This window comes from Monodelphis domestica, chromosome 7 (genome assembly GCF_027887165.1).
Source record: "Monodelphis domestica isolate mMonDom1 chromosome 7, mMonDom1.pri, whole genome shotgun sequence".
In the NCBI taxonomy this organism is placed as follows: domain Eukaryota; kingdom Metazoa; phylum Chordata; class Mammalia; order Didelphimorphia; family Didelphidae; genus Monodelphis; species Monodelphis domestica.
Genome location: NC_077233.1, coordinates 230,908,730 through 230,925,753, shown reverse-complemented (window position 1 = coordinate 230,925,753; position 17,024 = coordinate 230,908,730). Strand labels below are relative to the sequence as shown.

Genomic DNA, 17,024 nt, shown 5'->3' with positions numbered 1-17,024 from the left:
AAAAATGACTTTGTGGGATTTTTAGAAAGTGTATTCTATTCATTTTTACACTGTAACCCAATATACCACTACCTAAGTTGGGTTCTGAGTGTTCTGTAGGGCATCTCATATCACTCCTACTTGCCAAATTCAACTGAGCCAAGAAACATACTCTTTAAAATGTGTCCAAATACCAAAAGTTGAAGCAATTTTTTTGGTCTCCAGGTCTTGTTTAATCCCCGGTGGCTCAAAATAACTAAAAAGGACCACATATTTTATGTTGACATACCGGAAATTTTTTCCACGTCCCTACTGATCTGTGGACAATTTTGCATGACGCTTTCCTAAACTCAAACTATATGTGTAATATCACACATTAAAGAAGAATGGAAATTTTAGGCTAGTCATTCATTATTTTTTCTGTTTTATCCTTTATGATTTATAACAGCTAGCATTTACATAGTGCTTTATGGTTTTCAAAGCACTTTAAAAATATTCATTCATTTGATCTTCACAATAAACCTGGGAGGTAACTACTGTTATTATCCCCATTTTTATAGATGAGGAAACTGAGGCAGTTTGCCCAAGTTTACAAAGCTATTAAGTCCCAGGTGCTCAATTTGAACTCAAATTGCTCTACATAGCTGACAGTAGATAGTTACTTCCACTACCTGCTTAAAATCACAGATCCATCTTGAAAGTCATATGGTCAAAAAAACAAAAACAAAGAACCACCACACTGAAAATATATAATGGCCATCACACTTCTTCAATCTGTAGCTACAGTGTACAAAGGCTTGCAGTCCTTTGTTTCTCTATGTGAAGGTTCAATAAGTGGGATTAAATTGTACTGAAGGTAAACCACCAATTCCCAGCTTCCAAACCAACATATGGATACCAGCTACTCTAGAAATCTACCATATTATAGCTGATTAGTGCTCAATATTCAATTACCATATAAGCTAGGCTCTTTTCAATAACCTTTGGAAGGATATAGAATATTCAGCAGCTTATTGACTGAACGGCAGCTGACTGAAAATTAGGTTTTCACTTCTAAGGAAAATAGGACACAAAAGAAACTATGGAACTAGCAAAACACCACAGAAGGAAATTGATATAAAGATTTTAAAGGACTGACTCTAGTTGTATTAAAGCAAACATAAGCCCCAAAATGTATAATGATGAGGCTTCTGGAACTCTAAGGAGCTATCAGCTTTACTATAAAGAATACATATTCTATTTTTATTTTTCTAATTCTAAAACAAAGAAAAAGGTCAAATCCATTAATACCATACTTATCAATGTTTTTTCTAGAGTCAATATGAATCCAAATTATTGAGAGAAAAAATTATTGAGAGAGGGAAGAAAGATGGGACTAAGACTCAAAATAAAATCTGTTCTTAACCAGTCTGGCATTTAAAACCCTTCACAAAAGGCAGACCCTCATCTACTTTTTCTTTCTCATTTCACTTTACGTCTCCAACTTTCCATTCTTGTCAAACTGTCATCCTAGCTATTCTGTTTTCATAAGTGGTTCGGCCCATTTAGCTGGAATGCACACCCTCCTCACTCATGCTTCAGAATTCCTAGCTTCCTTCAAAGCACAGATCTAATTCTACCTCTTCCACGAGGCCCTTTTGGATTGGCCATTTTTGATCCCCCAAATTGTAAACATTCTCTGGAAATTACTTTGTATTTACTTATCTGTATCAATGTTGTATCTTTCCCAATGTTGTATCTTTTCCCACTCCTTGAGATGAAGGGCTATTTATTTTCATTTTTGTGTAGTAGACATTTAACAAATATCTGTTGAACTAAATTGAATTGTCTCTACCAAATATTTTAGACTGAAGCCTCTATCTCAACCTGTCTCTGATCTAATAGCCTTAAAAGAATTAAGAGATATGAATGCAAACCTTTACACACATATGCCTCCTCCATATATAGACATCTATAGGATGATTCTTTTGATCCTTTGCTTTATGCACAAGTGTGTGAATATGAATACATATCCATGAAAGGAATAAAGATCCTTTGCTATACATTCAATGAACTATACAGAGCTACCTTGTGGCTTAATATCAGTGGGCAGCCAGCTCTGGTTCTTGAGACTCTTAGTCCAATTGACATTTTCAGATAGTTTGTGATTTGATCACAACAGCAAAACCTGAGACAAACCCAAGGCTGAAATGAGGGACATTAGAAAATATTCACTGGGATGGACTGTGGACTTGAGGAACTCTAGCTAAAACTGTTTATAGAGTTTTTTTGTATTCAGATGGGCTCAAGTTACCTACCATACAGCCATTCCACTTAAGGGTCACAGATATGTTTAATTTGAAAAAAATCATGTGGGGATACTTTACAACTTATAAAGGCCCTACTGAGAAAGGAAAATAGGTACCATGGGGTTTATTCTACACAGTGGGAAGGCTCAAGCCCAAAAATATACACTAGAGCATATCTCTGCCCTAAGCTTGTGATCTGTTTCCCAAATTTCTCATCTATTTTCTTTTGGTCTAAGTGATCTGTAATATATTCTGATTAACACTCTGATGACACTAATACCTCTGTTTCTGCTCCCATGTTCACCAAAGTGCTCTCCATCATGCTTCCCACCTGAGTCCTAGATTTCCCTACATGAATATAACTTCTTAATATATAATACTCTCTTCTCCTCCTTTTACTTTTTGTTTCTGTTGAAAAAAGTAAGTCCTTCCAGAGTCATATTCCAGCAATGGGTATCATCCTCTAACAAGTCTCAGTAATACCAAAAGGATCAACTGCATACAGCAATTTTATATAGAATTAGGACTAACACTCAAGGTCCCCTGACTCACAACTGACTACCAAGTACAGAACTAATTCAACCAAAAAAGAGAAATATGTTTCCTAATGTATAGCCTGGTCAATACTTAACTAAATTGGTACCAGACAATATTTATCCATGATGGAGTTACTCTACACAAGAACTACTAAGTTAACAGGTCCTTCCCAATTCCAATTTCTAAGGAGCTACATATCAATGAAGTACATTTATAGCATCATTTATTATTACAGGAACATACCTCTCAACTCCTACCGTCTTTATACTTCCAAGTTAGAACTCAGTGCCAACTTTTGGTTTTACTAATCTTTAAAAATATAAAGTCATGAAAGAATATATACTCCATCAATTGAAACATAATCTTACCTAAGGTTTATCCTATGAAATGGATATGACTATTTCTCATCTAATTTCCAATATAACTACTGAAATAATTATTTTTAGTCTTATTCAAATTTTTTGGATGTTGAAGATAATGTCACCACTTGATTATTCTGTTAGTGGAAAATATTTCTAATAGATTTCAAGTTGAGACCAAGGAGTTTATATTCTATTTTATGATATTTATTCATTTGAATTCTTCATTATGCCATTAGACTTTGGGGCAGAGTAATGTAAGTTTAAAATATGCAGGTAGTTATGCAGAAAAAGAAACTCAACAAGAGTGTCTTGGAAATGATTGAAGTCATGGTGATAGTTTATAAGATACATACCAGACAAAATTTGAATACACTACATCTAATTCCCATATTGATTTTCCCATTCTGACTTCTTATAGCAACCACACTGATGGTCTGCCATCTAGTGGCTGCTGCAATGTTGGTTTTTAGAATTTTCCCCAAACAGATGAGCCTTAATAGTGGGTGATATGCATACTATAAAATGATTTAGCATCATCACTCATCATTTAAGCTGTTTAAAATTCTTTCTAACTTTTCAAAAGTTTTCAGGTAAATAAGTGATATAAAGGAGGCAGAAAATTTTTAACCTAAAATGTTGGGTAGTCAATGCCTATTGATAATGAATCAGAAGTGAGAATAAGGCATTTCTCCAACTTGGACCCAAAAAAGAGATATAAGAAGTCCCCTTCCTTAACTTCTTTGCAGAGGCAGAAGTTAATGGATAGAGAACACTGGTTAGTTTAATTGAACTCCCCCCCCCCACCCCCTTTTTTCTTCTTTAACCATTTGGGATGGTTCCCTAGGGGGCAGGGTGAGAAGTATACAGTGGAAAATATATATGATGTAAAAACAAAAAACAGCAATAAAAACATTTTTAGAGTATTATTGAAATTTTCTAACTCAATGAGAGAAAGAATTCCATTTATAAAAATTTATATGCATTAGCCACTCCTATTCATTTCATCAAAGATTAAGAAACAGAAATGTAGTTCATACATGAGTAGTACAGTAGTCATGCCAGTGCTACAGCATATGGTCAGAAGTCCAAGGGGAGAGGTTCCCCAAGGTCATGATATCCAAATTTACTTCTTAAAAACTGAATCCAAAATACAATTTATAAAGAAACTCTGACATTCACACTACTTTCAAAGAGAGACAAACAAAAGCTGAAGCAATCTCTTCTCAACCTGTTATTCTGGAATCCACTCTGAAGTATAATTTTTAGTATTCAGATTGTTCTTTAACTTATCAGTTCCTAATGTAATGTGACAAGAATACTACCTTTATAACACCTTTTATTCCTATAATCTTTATCTCTGGAACCAAAACTCCAAAAGTCAGACTAGGAAAGTATCCATTTTCTCTTCTCTATATATAAACTTATATATATATATATATATATAAACAAGACATAGTCTTGTGGGTCTCCTTTACTGTCCTTTAAAGGCCTACCAGCTTTACCTCCTTGCTTTCTTTTAGGGCTAAGCAAGATCCTAAAATGTCCATTGGAGGAGGTTATATTAGACAACTGAATGAGAGCTTCGATTGGCAGGAGTGAGGATGGAAAGAGAGAAAAGGGAAGGAGTTGAAGAAAAATTTGAATAGCCCTCTGGTACCTGAATAGCATTCTCTGAGTACAGCTTGCTTGAAAAAAGATTTAAAATGCTAAAAGATGGCTAATGAAAGCAAAGTTAAAAACTAAACACATGTTTTATTCTTCTAATATTCAATCTCAATCTCAATATGATATTTTATAACTCTCACTTGATGACAGAGTGGCTTTTAACTTGGCCTGAAACATCTATCTTGTCAAGAAAGATAAAATGAGCTGTCATACTTCTATCTCTTCTATGCAAGACCAAGGGAAAACAACTGACTTGAAAACAATGGCTTAGAAATCTGGAAGTTAAGTTCTAATTCAAGACCTAAATATACAAGTAAACCTAACACTTGCCAGGAAACTACAAAGAAACTTTCACCTAGGAGGGTTACAGAATGGTATTTTCTGCCTATTCTCTAAACATCTCAAAAAGCCAACTCTTGTTTCCTAGCCCTAACTCTAGTTAAGGATTGCAACTTTTAAAATGTGCAACTTTCCCACTCATGTAGGCCATTTTTTAAGTATCAATTCCAGTTTTAGGCTTAAAGTGAAAAGAAAAAAAAACTGACAAAATTAGAAACTTAATTTAACACAATATGTTGAAGATTACAAGTTGAAATGCTTGGGAATACTAGAAGGTAAGGAGGCAAGAATACATGATTTCTCCATGAAGAGCAAAAAGTTTTAAGACTATTTAAACATGTCTAATTTCTACCCATTTAATAAGAAGTCCCCGTACTCAAGGCTAAAATGAAATCAAACTGACCTTTCTTATGCATGTGTTTGAACTGTAGACCAATGGTAATAATTCTAGAAAAGTAAAATTAAAGTAGAAATGTACCAAGTGGCAAAAGTAATAAACCTATTTTTGAGGCTATTCAAAGAAGAAACTTTGAAACAATGATGATTCAGTTTTAGGAGTCAAATTAGTTTTTAAAACCAAAACTATTAATAAATCACTAACTGAAGTATCTCTGGATTTCAAACTTCTATTTCTGACTAACAAATCTTCATATCAAAGCAAGAATCAAGAAGAAACACTGAGAAGCAGACAAATACTATTCCTAGGAAGGCCGATTAGTCATAAGACTGAAGTGAATGATGATAACCAGACTGAGAAAACTACTGCAAACCTAAAATTCTATGGCACACACTACTCGCTGGCTAGTTTTGCTGGTGAATTATTCAATGCAACCAGTCATATCAAAGGGAAATGTTATTATCAAGCAAGGCTCATGAAGAAATGCAAACTCTTTTTATAGTACCTTCTCACTTAAAAAAAAAAACTAAACAAGGGAGGGAAGGAGGGAGGGAGGGAGGGAGGGAGGGAGGGAGGGAGGGAGGAAGGAAGGAAGGAAGGAAGGAAGGAAGGAAGGAAGGAAGGAAGGAAGGAAGGAAGGAAGGAAGGAAGGAAGGAAGGAAGGAAGGAAGGAAGGAAGGAAGGAAGGAAGGAAGGAAGGAAGGAAGGAAGGAAGGAAGGAAGGAAGGAAGGAAGGAAGGAAGGAAGGAAGGAAGGGAGGAAGGGAGGAAGGGAGGAAGGAAGGGAGGAAGGGAGGAAGGGAGGAAGGGAGGAAGGGAGGAAGGGAGGAAGGGAGGGAGGGAGGGAGGGAGGAAGGGAGGAAGGGAGGAAGGGAGGAAGGGAGGAAGGGAGGGAGGGAGGGAGGGAGGGAGGGAGGGAGGGAAGGGATGGAAGGAAGGAAGGGAAAGGAAGGAAGGGAAGGAAGGGAAGGAAGGGAAGGGAGGGAAGGAAGAGGAGGAAGGGATTTAGAATTGATTCGGTGTGAGAAATGCTGTTTTTGACTCTAGGTGACCACAGCCATGTAGCTTCAATTCTCTCTCAAATTCTCTAATTTATCTTTAAGGGCCCTTCTAGCTCTAAATACTCTTCTTCATTCAAAAAACTACCACCAAGTTGAAATTTTAAAAACAAAAACATAGAAATGAAAATTGTATTATCAACTTTCCCCAGAAAGTTCTGGCTTGATTTTTTAAAATAAATGGTCTATCTGAGACTCCATTATGAAGTAGAAACAAAGCAATTGGCACATTAATATCCTAAGCACATAAATATATGTCTCGTACACAAATAATCATGATATCTATATAATAAATGCCATTTTCATGGAAAAAAATAAACAAATTTTAAATAAGCATTATTAAGAAGGGAAACATGATATTCTTTAACTTAATTTTGACAGAAATCCTAGCCAGTCATCCAGGCCACAGGGTTATAACCAAAGCACCACTGTTTACACTTGATGGCAGCTTTTCCTAATGGCAGGCCAACACTCTAAAAGCTAAATAAACATCCTAATGTGTTATTGGTTTTACAAAAACAAATCTATAAAATGACAACTGTCACACACCTCCATATAGGAACTAGAAAAGGACAACTTAATCAGCAAGTAACACACTGAACAATCACCAATTCCACTCTTCCCTGAAATTTCCAGCCAAATAAAAGTAGTTGTTTTTTTTTAAACTGCAGAAGTTACTATCTTCAGAGATCGCTGGAGATTATGGAGTACATAATCAAATAGAAATGTGAATTAAATTAGAATTGCAAAGTAGATTTTTTATTTTCCATAATACAATTTTGATGGAAAGATTCTTATCCACCAGTCCCCAATAATTCTGGTAACTTTTCTCAGCATAATAACTATTTTAAGTGTTAGATGACACTTCTATCAGATGACAGACCATCAATTTACAAACTTTAAAACACAAGGTATAGACCACAGTTTCAAATTGTGTAGCTGTTTCTTATTTTAAAAAATCAGATGTAGACATGACAAAACAACATGAAAAGGAAAAATTTTGGACTATGCTACTGATAAAGTGTGTGAGGCTAAAACAAAGATGCTCCTTTGCTTTTTAAAAACGTATATAAGCAAAGACAACCATTATGATAAAGGTAAGAGAAGAGGGACTTGGAAAAAATTTAGAGCTACATTTTTATTATAAGAAGCTAATCAGCCCTACAGCCTTTCATGTTATTATAGAACAAGATTAGCTCAAAAAACTTCAATAAACAGATATACACAATGGAATATGAATAGTTGAAGATCTGCAAAAAATGTTGAAGGAACAACAGTAATTAATGCTTTAATTAGATAGAAACTATATTTTGCATCTTGAAGCAACTTTCTTGACTTCTGAAACTCAGGTAAGATTTTGGTTTTTAATCTCAGGATTAAACTAAAAAAGAAATCTTTTCTCACAACAATCTTCCACTACTACTCATATCTGGATCTCATCCAGTGTTTTAGGTTATAAGAAATATACGGATAATGAAAAGTATTATTAAATAGACCAAGCTTCAGTGTTCTTGGGAGTAGCACAGTAAGAGTCAACATGCCAGCTGGTATTGATCTTTGGCTCTTCTAGGGACCTCAATTCAGACTCCAAATTAGGAATATGAGTGGTATGTTTCCTTCTCAGCACAGGCTTGGTGGGGGGGAGAGGAGGGGCAGATCTTTAAGTGGCCCTGCCCAGGACCAATATAGCCCAATAGAAGGCAGGAGTAGAACTTGAACTCAGGTCCTCCTGACTCTGAAGTTAGCTCTCCATCCATTATACCACAGTGCCTCTCCAACTGAAAGGTAGCCATTACACTAAAAGGATGAAGGATAATATTGATAAACGGAAGTTCTGTTGCAATAAAAAATTGTAAAAGCAACCTGGAATAGATTTTCGTGAATGTCTCAAAATATTATAGAACTTAGTGGTGGTAATTGATAATCCATTTACTGACATTTCACTCGATGAATGAAAAGAAAAACTTAAGTTTGGGTCAATTTGAGTTGGTTTTGACAACAACAGTCCATACATTCTGGAGCTTTCCTTCTCTTAGTCATTGTGAAAAAGACTAAGTATTATATACCTCTATATTAGGTGTTTTCCTAAGCATTAAACTAGTGACAGAGCTCTCTCATATGGCATTTTACAGCATAAAAAGTACTCAAAATAATCACAAATTACTATCCATGTTTATATACTCTATTAAAGTTTACAAAACATTTTCTTCATAAAAACTTGTGAAATAAATAGCATGATCCATGTTGAAAAGAGGAAACTGAGGCTCAGAGAGTTATATAAAAATCTTGCCCCATGGTCACTCAGTAAGGAAAACCAGAATTCAAACCCAAGTCTTTGGATTCTAAGGCCAAGGCTTATTCTATGACACCTGACAACAAAGTCTCTGCCATCCAGGAGTACTAATGAGCTAACCTTATCTGGAAGTAGTAAAACTGTTTCATTCAACTTACCTGAAATCAGGTTCTTAGCTTCTTCTGAGAAGAAGTAACAGTAATATGGAGTTTTCCAGTTGACTCATTAAAAGACTGTTTAGGCAGGTAAGACTGATATGGAATCCATCTAGTTAATTCCCTCCTCCCCCGAACATCATATGGTTGTGTCCAACTTACTAAACAAAATAGGACTCAAAGGTAAAAAAATCCGCTGGATCAGTTTTCCATGTCCAGCAACCTATCCCTTCCTTATCATCCTTGTTCAAAGGTTGTGTGTGAATTTTCCATCTCCAAGAAGGACTGGAAACAAACAGTAAATTTCAACTACAGTCCCTTACACACATTTAAGATACCTGGTGGGGCAGGGTTTTATCTTTAAACAATTAACAATTTGAGCCAACTGAGTACATACAACTGTATTACATAACTGTAAAATATTATAAAACAAAGTCAGTAGAGTCCCTTACAAAAACTGACAACCTACAATGTATTAATGGGAACACACTCAGCAGATTACTATTAAGCCAAGATCCTTTCAGAGTTATTCAGAGGCAAAAGTATATCTCTGATTTTTATCTAAATAAGTTTAACTGCCAGGGCAGCAAAGCATAGGGTTAACACCTCTTGAAGTTCCATGAGGAAGTGAAGAAAGGATCACATTCTGAGATGCCTTTACAACACATTTCAAATTCTGGAGTTTGTTCTTTGGAATCTGAAGCTGTTCAATATGTAGCATCTTGAGGCTGAGTAGTTTGAAACAAATCAAAGTAGATATCTATCAGCTAAGTCAAATTTGGGGAATATTAAGGATGCTGAAAGAATAGAACCTCCCCTCCCCCCAACCCTACTTACTTTACTCTTAGAAGCCACTTTCTTGAGTGATATCTAATCACTAATTATGGTAACTATGGCTGTCACCAGGTCAGCACATGCTGGGTGTCTGCAGCACTAGCAGGAACTCTGACCCTACTGAGCAGAACCAAGGGCACCTGTTAAAACAAAAATAAAGAAAGTGAAGTTAAGATGAAAGAGTTAACTGGTCACAGTTTGAATGCTCATGAGCAAGTCAAGTAGATTCTTATTTTAAGAAATAAAAACTTCAGGGGCAGCTTGGTGGCTTAGTGGATTGAGAACCAGACCTACAGGCCCTAGGTTCAAATGACCTCAGACACTTCCTAGTTGTGTGACTCTGGGCAAGTCACTTAACCTTTATTGTCTAGCCCTTACCATTCTTCTGTCTTGGAACTAATACTTAGTATTGATTCTAAGACAGAAGGTAAGAGTTTTTTAAATAAATAAATAAATAAAAATAAAAACTTCATTATCTTAAATGTACTTCATACTCACAAAAAGCTATGATATGATAAATATTTAATTCTTATATTCCAATAAAATATAAAAACAGATGTATCTGTATACATATAGATGAGTATATACATATTTCTAACAAGAAATTGCTTTTCTTAGGAAGAAAGAAGCCAACAGCATTTTTTCATAATTTCATAACATTGTACCAACAACAATAGTCACATCTAACGTAAGCATAACAAAATACTTTAATCTAAGTTACTATTTAGATTTAGAAACATTTAATTCCCTACTATTTATTGGCTATTGCTTCAGACTAAGTAATAAAACCAAAAAACAAAGATCTAAGAAAAATGAGATGAGTTCTACTAATTAATAAGTCCTGATTAACCAGTCCATCTTGATGATCAACCTGGATCTGGCACAAGATTGGAAGTTGCCTTTCTTCCTCATGGCTCAAAAGCACTTCAAATGGAGAAAGGCGACATAGTCTGAGAAATACCGAAGGTTTTCAAGGTAAAGAATCTACTTAAAAAAAAAACAAACAACAACCTCCTCGACTGTAAACTCCACGTGGATAAGGATAATGATAACAGATCTTTTTCATCTTTATAGTTCCTTCCTGGCTCCCATCACCTAATCTTGTACAATAGGTACCTAATAAAAGTATTTGTTAAATTGTAAAGACTGGGAACCCCTAAGTTGGGCTCTCTCTTATGGTGGGTAAAACATACTGACTTCATCTTTTCAGGATGACAGTACATATCTGATCAGACAATTAACTACTTATTTCAAAGGGGGAAAAAATAAACCATTTAAACAAAGACTCAATTTCATCCAAAGAATATTATCCAGTGTCATTCCTTATTACCAAATTGTTCCTCTGCTTTAAAGGAGTAAAATACTACCATACCTGGTTCTTTCAAAGGTCTAGGCTATTCCTTCATATTACAGTGAATAGAGAAGCACTCTATGAACAACACTGCTTGCTATAAGCCTACTACTGTGCTAATTCTAGAATGTTAAACATTCCTCCATTTAGACCAAATTCATATAACTATAGAATTCAGATATAAGACAAAAGTCATTGAGAAGAGATAACCTGAGTCTGAACATTTTATAATAATATTCTCTACAGCATTCTGTCTAATATTACTTAAGAACCAATGATATGGCTTAACTCCTGCCTATTATATTCTGGTTGCTCATTTCCCCCAAAATTTTGGAAACATTTGGAACATTTTCATCCCCATGAAAAGCCTAAACATTTGTTCTACTGTCAAAACAACTGGTTCATTTGGTGAAATAATCAGAAATGTCCCTCTTCACTAATGCTTTTTAGATAATACATAGGGCAGAGCAGGCCTAGATGGCAGGTCCTGGGTTCAAATCTCACCTCAAGATCCTTCCTGGCTGTGTGAACCTGGGCAAATCACTTAACCCCAATTGTCTAGTCCTTGACTCCCTTTTGCACTGACATATTCATAAAGAACAAAAATTTAGGAAGGTAGGAATAAAGGGGAAACCCAGGAGTTTGGAAGAAGTTTAAAGGAAAAATTTAAGTATTTATTTTTCCTTCTTCCAAAACTGTATATAGGAATTGCAATCAACAGTAAATGCTGGGACTAAGGGCCTGCACAGACTCAAAATGATAGGTCATATGCCACCCCACTTTAAGCAAACAGTGCACACCCAGTCAAAAATCTTCATTAATTGCATAGATCTTAAATCTATGACAACTCTGCTACCTTGACACAAAAATGATGCACTACTAGATGAGAAAGTAAAGTATATTAATTAGTGTGTGTATACATACACACACACACACACACACACATATATATCAGGTGGGATGACTGGTATAACACAATAATAGTAAAGTGTTAAATTGGCGAAACTGGTAAAAAATTAGAAGAGCTAAAAACTAACATTGAAAAATGTCTTTATTGCCATGCTTGGAACAGAACTACAATGGAGAGTAACAGAATGAATTTCTAATCACAGAGGTCCTACACTTGAAACCTTGAACAAAACTGATGAGATGGATGGATAATACTTGGGCAGTGTGGTAAATTCAATATGAAATAACACAATATGGCAAAGCTAAACCATTGGCCACTGTAATTAAGTAACTAGAGTTAAATCGTTTGAAGGAGGGATTGGGCCATTAACAAAATCAGAGTGGAATCAAGGGTGGTGGTAGATTATGGTCACAGCATTTTACTCAATAACACCCAAGAAGTAAATCTTTTAGTGCTAAAAAATTATGGTGCTTGAGGTATTTCCTTTCAGCTAAACTCACATTTATGCACAATCCTAAAGAGATTCCTCTCCTTTCATTATCTTCTCTTTTAATTCCAGACAACTCAAATTTTGGGAACTTCCAAACTAACACTGTACTAATGAAATAAATTTGAGTGTAAGCCTTATTTATCATTATTGACTGACTGGACCCAACCTTCAATTTCACTGATATAAGGAATTCCTAATAGAAAACTCCTATGCCAATGTATACAAGCCCTGTAAATTATATAGCTTAGGGCACTGAGAAACTAAGTAATTTGTCCAAATCACACAGCCAGAAGTGTCAAAAACTGGCCTTGAACCCTGCTCTGCCATACTCTAAGGCAAACTCTATATATTCTACCATACTGTCATTCATCTACTAATTAAGATAGCAAATAATCTAGGACAAGCTATTTCCCTGCCCATTAATGCCTCCAAAAAAAAAAATGTGTTCTTCCTATCATTTGGGAAGAAGAACATGAGAAGTGACTGGGTCAAGTTCTGCCATTGACAAGAAAGCTGCTCATAAAAATATTCTACCATGTTATACTAAAGGCTATTAAACATTTTCCTGAATTTTATGGAGAACTAGTGTTCAACTAGTTAGCTCTACATCTGTAAACAAGCACAAAGGGGTAATTGTAAGTTATCAAGAGACAGGGTAACAGGAGTTACCATGTAATTACCATTGTTTCATCTGAGTTACCATGTCCTCACCTCAAAACAACCAGCAATCAGTAAGCAATTAACTCTCCTTGCCACAGCATGTAAATCAAAAACATCAAAATCAGATTCAATTTTAAATCATCTGATGAAATTTAAAACCACTTAATCACAACTCCCAGTAGTCCAGTAGCCTCAACTGCCCTGTTGGATCTCCCATTACTTTAGGAGACTTTTCAAAAGGCATCCAGAATTTAAGACACAAATCCACTGGCAATGTGGTCAGAAAACCAAAATCTGGAATGAAAATTTGTGTAGATAGGTGTAAGGTTAATTTCTAAAACACAGCTAACCAATTTAAACATCAGTGGCTTCAGCATCTAATACTTTTCTCCAATTTTTTTTTTAATGTGAAAGAGAAAAAGCCTTTAAACTGGCTGATGAAATTTCAGCCCACAGGATATTTTCATACTTGAGTTATAATAAACCATTGAAATAAGGATGAATAGTGGAAAGCCTGACAGCCTACTGGATAGAGCATTTTAAGTGCATCATTAGCATATAGAGTAAATCACAATTCTTTAACCTGGGCCAACGCCAAAAAAGCCATATCAATATAAATCCTCCACTCTTCTGAATGGCCATTTCTATGGAACAAAGGAGAAAAAAAATCTAATTGTTTCTAAAGTATTAATTGTTCTCTTTTGTAATTTGCTATGCTAAATGTGGATACACACACACACACAAACATATTCAGCAACAACCTATACTCTCTCTGTCATCCAAAAGGTTTTCATATTTGGGATAATCAAGACAATTTCTGGCAAAATTTCTATAAAACCTACCAAAATAATAGTACTTGAAAATGGCAAAAATTTCTTAATACATGATTCCATTTTCTGAAATACTAAAAGTTTTAAATTAGCATTTGTGAAATTGTGTTTAATAGTACAAGTACCTAAGCAATATATATACTTTTCAGCTTTCTACTGGGTAAAAGGCCATTTTACCCTGGAATACTATTCACTGTGTTTTTTTTTTCTTACCAATACTTGAAAGATCCAATGAGTGGGTTAGTTCTGCTACAGAGGCAGATTAAAACCTCTCAATTTAGACATCTTCACAACTGATGGAAAAATTCATCATGTAAGGGCCAAACTGGTAAGGAGTCTCTTCAAACCTAGCTATGCTGTTATTCTCAGGACAGACAGCAGTGGGAGTCTCTATTTAAAGCCTTTTAGCTGTGTATAAAATGGCATAGTTCATACTCCAATGGTACAGCCTTTGAAAAAGCAGGAGCACCATCATGGCATGATAAGGTATCAAGAGAAAACCTCCAATGAAGAAGGTATGTTTCAAAAATAAAAGAGATACATAATTCCAATTACATCCCACTGTATTTTGTTCAATAAGAAGGATCTCAGAAGTCTCTTTTAAAACAAACCGTTATGCTGAGCCCCCAAATATGAAGCTATTAGAAATTAGTAATCTCAAAAGGAAAAGCTAGATGGCTAAATAATTTTAAAAGGATGAGAGAATGGTTCTCAAGAGGTTAAGTGTCCTGGGTTCAATAACTAGTATTAATAGCTGACTTTTATATGGATCTTTAAGGCATACAAAGTTCTTTATATACATTATCTCATTTGTTCCCATAATAAGTATAGTAGCTACTACAGGTATTATTAACCCTATTTTTACAGAAAGGCTCAAAGGGATTAAATAATTGCCCATGATGACACAACTAGTAGTTGTGTAACAGGCCAAATTCAAAACTTGGTCTTCTTGACTCCAAGTCTCACACACTCTTTCCATTATACCATATTGCCTTTCTAGTTCAAGTCTCAAATTGGGCAATTACCTTAGCTCTTCCATTGACATAGTCTGGAACCCAAGCACAGTTCCATCTTCTAAAAGCTCTCCTTTAGTCAGTGGTATGCTGGCAAATGTTTAACAACAAGTTCTCTGGGGGAGGAAATGTACTCACAACAAACTTTTCAATTTAATCTGCATTAGTTGACATTTTCTCCATCACTTTCTTAAATCTAGACAATCAACAATAAATCAAGCCTTGATTTGTATCATTTGTCGATTTCTGAGGTGCAAATGCTCTCATGTGGAGTCTGGGTTTGCTCCAGCACACTTCTGCCTTTAATCCAGCAGAATGCTGAAAAGATAGATGTTGCTTAGGTATTTTGTCCATCAGTCACAAAGGGGGACAGACAAGAATATGAGAGTAGGTTAACATTGAACCATCCTCACTACTAAAAAAAGCTAACTCTTGGAGCATCAATGTTACTGATGTTAGGGCAGTAGTATCATCTTCCTATACTTTTATAAGTAGAAAATGACCATGTTATCACTTGGTGAAATACTATTACAGATTTATACAAAGGCTGTCAACAAGGATTCCCAAACTAGGAAACATATAGGGTTTTCTTAACAATTTAAAATAGGAGCAAATTCTTTATAAACACTTGACTTTTAAAAAAGACTATATAATTAAACATCTCATTGAATTTTAATAGTGAAGATAAGAAGTCTCTTTAGCTACAGAAAACCAAGGTGACTACTACCTTTACCTTAGCCTTTATCATGAAATTAGTTTCTGATCATAACAGAACATAAAGGGGAAAATAATGTAATTAAATAAATTTATAAAAATCAAAAAAGCACATTTGAGAAACATCGTGGAAATGGGAAAAAAACCTGTCACATTTCACTATCAAAACTTTTTTTTCCTCAGGCTATTATGCAAAAACATTCTATATTCATGCAAATTATGGTCTATGAGTACAATAATACTCTGTTATAGCTACAAAACATTTGTGATTTGATTTGCAATAAGGATCTCCTTTATCAGGAAGACATATAAAATGTGTGTATTTTTTTTTTAAATATGATGTTCAAGTCCTATAACTGAAGCATGTAGTCAATAGATAAATGTTCCAATAAAAAATAGCAAGAAGTTTGGAAATAGACTCAGTCTTCCAAAAATGCAGTACATATTTCCAGACGAATAAAATGTTAGTGTCAAAATAAGAATTTTTACATAGTTGAGGCTAACACTTCCCTCCAAAATCCAAAGGATGGTCTGTGAAGGCCTGGCATCCTCATTTATTTTCTCTTTAAAACAAGACACCAACAAAGAAGCTTTCTTTACAACTTTTTTTGTTTTCATATTAGTTAATGCATTCCCTCTCAAAAAACAAATCAAACAGATATTACCTCCTTTAAAATTAGTTATGTTCAAATCTAAATAAATAAAATGAAAAATAAGCATATGCACTATGTGCCTTAAAAGCCCGGTCTGCTAAACACATAAAAGAAAAATTAGATAAAGAGCTGATGTCCAATTGTGGAAACAAAAAAAAAAGTAATATGGGGTTTTCTGCTCTCTGAAGTGCATCATCAAGTGTGGGTGGAGAGAGAGAGAGAATCTAGAATTAGAAGAACACCAAACCATTCTAGAAATAGTTGACAAGGTGTAAATTCCTCATACACAAAGTATTTAGAGCAGACCTTGATTACTAGGCTGGGATGCCATTAAAATCCTTGCAAGAGATAAGAGATCACCCTAACTCTGAAACCTTGAGGTCAGATTTTTTTCAAATGAATAAGTATTCATTATAATCTGAAGCAATTAGACACTAAGTGATGCTCCCTGTGTGACAGAGTCTATGACCCATGTTACAAAGCTTGCAGTTCTGAGT

At 34.9% G+C, this 17,024-nt stretch overlaps 1 protein-coding gene across 4 annotated transcripts in view; it reads right to left on the bottom strand.

The window, feature by feature from the left end:
* DCUN1D3 (defective in cullin neddylation 1 domain containing 3) overlaps nucleotides 1–17,024 on the bottom strand; it is a 33,058-nt gene that overhangs the window by 14,618 nt on the left and 1,416 nt on the right. For all 4 annotated transcript variants that reach the window (XM_007498211.3, XM_007498209.2, XM_007498210.3 and 1 more), the window contains exon 2: nucleotides 9,910–10,046. The gene's annotated coding sequence lies outside the window, so the exon portion shown is untranslated. The remainder of the gene's footprint in view (nucleotides 1–9,909; nucleotides 10,047–17,024) is intronic.